The sequence below is a fragment of the Lipotes vexillifer genome, unplaced genomic scaffold (genome assembly GCF_000442215.2).
Source record: "Lipotes vexillifer unplaced genomic scaffold, Lipotes_vexillifer_v1.1 scaffold796, whole genome shotgun sequence".
Taxonomy (NCBI): Eukaryota; Metazoa; Chordata; class Mammalia; order Artiodactyla; family Lipotidae; genus Lipotes; species Lipotes vexillifer.
This window is the reverse complement of record NW_006773072.1, coordinates 1522801-1526809: the sequence shown is the minus strand read 5'-3', so window position 1 is coordinate 1526809 and position 4009 is coordinate 1522801. Positions and strand designations below refer to the sequence as shown.

At 41.0% G+C, this 4009-nt stretch overlaps 1 non-coding gene across 1 annotated transcript; it reads right to left on the bottom strand.

The window, feature by feature from the left end:
* Positions 1-2053: 2053 nt before the first annotated feature.
* On the bottom strand, positions 2054-2126 carry TRNAR-CCU (transfer RNA arginine (anticodon CCU)). The gene has a single exon. It is a non-coding gene; the product is annotated as a tRNA-Arg (tRNA).
* Positions 2127-4009: the final 1883 nt, after the last annotated feature.

Here is a 4009-nt window from a genome sequence, read left to right as displayed (position 1 = left end):
ACAATACCTCCGTTCATGGGATGCAGTGGAACGTGGCATCCGGTGTGAGGAAGAGGCAGAGACATGGCATTTGTCCCAGAGAGAGATGAACCCACGCCGAGAACAATGACCGCCTCTCCAGGTGGAAATGTCACCTTAGGAGCATTAATCATCTCCCAGGCTGAATGGGGTCCTGTCACAGCAAGGACAGAGAGCAAAGATGGCTGGTGGCCATTTCCTTTTGTGACCCTAACAAACACTCTGTAGCTTTTCATTTTTTTCCAGTTCTATTGAGAAATAATTGACATAACATTACTGTACAAGTTTCAGGTGTACAGCACCATGGTTTGATTTACATGGATTGTAAAATGATTACCAAGATAAGTGTAGTTAACATCCATCATCTCATAGAGATACAATGAAAGAAAAGGAAAAAAAATGTCATTGTGATGAGAACTCTTAAGATCTACTCTTTTAGCAACTTTCCATATAACATACTGCAATGTTAACCATAGTCATCACGCTGTACATCACATCACTTCTACGTATTTGTCTTATGTAGCTTTTGAAGTCAAGGTAGGAGAAAGAAGACTAATTACAACTGAGTACTTGCTTTAAGCCAGGTGCTCTCAATTGACAAATATTTTCAGAGCTCCTAAGATGTTTCCAGACACAGATTTAGGCATGTCAATGTGGAAAACAGATAACGATCCCTGCCCTAAAAAGAGCTTCTGTGGCTGGTGGTGACTTCCCATCGCCCTGGGGAAGAGTGGATCTCACTACCTAGCTCCTATCTGACTGACAAAGGACCCACTGAATTGTAAGCATTTTGCACATCTTTGCAAATCTGATTTATAGTGACTTTGCTTCTCGGGAAGGTGGACAATTTATCCTTTCGATGACATACTCAGCAGAGGCCAGAGTTTTCCTCCCCAAATCTGTGTACTGCAAAGATGATGTAAGCCTTTGATATGATGCCTGTTTTTTCCTCAATAAATCAACTTTGATCAGAAAAAAAAAAAAAAGGAGCTTCAATTATGGAGGGGAGAGGTATACAATTAACAATAAGCATAATAAATCAGTACATCTTCTAGCATGTTAGCAAGAAGCAGGTGCTACTTACCTAAAAAGAACAAATAAAACAGGGTGAAGAGGAGCGTACAGGGGAGGGGACTGCGAGGGTAAGTTTGGTAGTCATGTTCGGTTTCGTTGAGAAGGTAACATCTGAGCAAGACTTGAAACAGGTGGAAAAATGAGCCACGAGACTACATGGAAAAGAGGGTACCAGGCAGAGGGAACAGCAAGTGCAAAGGCCCTACAGTGGCTGTATGCCTGGGATTCAAGGAACAGTAAGGAGGCCAGTGTGGCTAGATCAGAGAGAGCAGGGGCACGGCAGAGGGTAGAAGGATGGAGTCAGAGAGGAAAGGGGACCATTTCATGCAGGACCTTGTAGGTCATTGTAAAGGCTTTGGGTTTTACTCTGAGTGATAGTCTATTGCTATTGTAAGGTTTTAGAAGCAACATGATCTGACTTAAGATTTTGAAGGATCACATTGTCTTCTCTGCTGTAAGGGAGCACACAGGCAGAGCTAGGGAGACTTGTACTGAGGCTATTGCAATAACTGAGGTCAGAGACTTTGGTGGCTTGGACCGTGATGGTAGCACCGGAGTTGGTAAGAATGGTTGGATTCTGGTTGTATATTGAAGGTAGATCCAACAAGGTTTTCTCTTATATAAAATATGAGATGTAAGAGAAAGCAATCAAAAGTGACTCCAACTAGAACAGAGTGGTCATCAACTGATACAGGGAAGGATATGTGTGGAACAGTTGAGGGGAGAAGTTCAGAAGTTTAGTTTTCGACATATTTTGAAATTAATCTTAGCTGTCCAAGTAGAGCATGTCAAGTAGTCAGTTGTTTTTATGAGCCTGGAGTTGTTTTTTTAATTATCTTTTTAAAAAATATTTATTATTATTTATTTATTTATCTTGGCTGCACTGGGTCTTAGTTGCGGCATGCGGGATCTCTTTTAGTTGCAGCATGTGGACTTTTTAGTTGCAGCATGCAGGATGTAGTTCCCCGACCAGGGATCGAACCCGGGCCCCCTGCATTAGGAGTGCAGAGTCTTACCCACTGGACCACCAGGGAAGTCCCTATGAGCCTGGAGTTTGAGGGAATGGAAATTATAAATTTGCCCTACTGATTGGTTTCATTCATTCCTCCTCAAAACCCTTCAATGTAGGTAGGGTTCCCTCTGGCTTGTTACAATGTGGTTATGACTTACCCAGGATCACATAATTAAGAAGGGACTAAAGGGGATTTTGAATTCATGTCTGGCCCCCCAGAGACTATGCTTTGGAAAGTTAATCCTTCAAGAGAAAGCAGATTCCTTTTTCTCTTCTCTTTGTTCTTTTAGTTTTATCCCTGTATCCCAGTTTGTGTTAAGTTCAGTGTAGAACCATAAAGGGATTACGAAACCTAGAAAAAGCTGTGTAGATCTTTCCTCCCTCTTAATAACTTGGTTAGACAATCAGGAGACACTTTGAGATATTGAACCTGAAATGGGGGCTTAGAATGGATGGACTAAAGGCAGTAAAGGAAGGAAACTCAAAGAAAAAGTGAGAGTTGACAAAGCAGGGCACTGACAGTCACGAGAACTTCAGGGGTATGGGATATATCAATGGATTAGCTCTCAGCCCTATCAGACCCACCACTCCTATTTTACTGCAAGTGAATTTAATGACACTTAGTAGCCCAATGAGTGCCTGTGTACATTGAGTGCATATATCCCAGCGAGTGGACATGTATCCCCACGGTGCATCATAAGAGTCCATGTACATGTTTTGTGCCCTGTTAGACTCTGAGCTCCCGAAGGACTAGTACCTTTTGTGTCTTATTCACCTTTGTAACTCCAGCACCCTGTATAATGCCTGACGTGGAGTACATGTAAGATGGACACTTGGATGAATGAATGACTAAAATGCTAGATAGTGAAGAATTTGGTCCTACAGTTTCCTGAGAGGACGTTCTGGAAAGAAAAAAAAATAATTCGAACAAAAATCAAGCATCTTGTTATTCTCCTTCAACATGAAGGGTAGCAGATTTCTCTGGACATACATTTGCATATCTTTTTCTTAAATAGGCAGAGGCCAATTTACATACATTTGTATGAACCATTCAAAGAAACTTGCTGTCAGTATGTAAATTACTCAGCACATTAAATTCTCCTTTTCTTCTTTCCATTTGTTTCTCATTTTTGCTGTTTCTTTTTCATACTGAAATATGCAAATTTTATGCAAATTCCATCCATATTCTTATCGTGCCTTTCAATGGCATATATTATTTTAAATAAAATTATATGATTATATATGCATTATGTATATATGTATAATATACGTTCTGAACTTTTATTTATTTATTTTTTGGGCCACTCTCCCCAAAAATGGGATCTTAGTTCGCAGACCAGGGACTGAACCCTCACTCTCAGCAGTGAAAACACAGAGTCCTAACCACTGGACAGCCAGGGAATTCCCTTGAACTATTATTAATCAAAGAAGCCACAACCCTATAATTTAGTATTAAAATCTTTTATTTTGTATCCACCTCTCTCTCAAGCACTAAGTTTTATATACTGAGAACCCAAGTCAAAGCTTCCTGACCCATCTCTGCCACTAACCAACTATATAACCTAAGAGAAGTCACCACACCTCTGGGGTTCTAAGACCCACAAGCATTCATTGCATATCTTCCAGCTAGTGGGGATCTCTGGGAGACACACAAGCACAGGGCCTCAGTGGGATAGGAGGAACTGTCATAGCAAAAGGCAAACATGGGCTGGTTGGGGAGGACCGGGAGATATATGTAGGGAGAGAAATCATTTTCAGAGCAGAACAGAAGAAGCAACTGAAGAAACACACAGGCAAGAGCTCTATGAATCGGGTAAATTAGTGGCCCTGGGAACCACATATTCACAACCAACACTGGGGACTCTGGTTGTTTCTTTTTCTTTTTCTTTTTTTTTTTTTTAAATC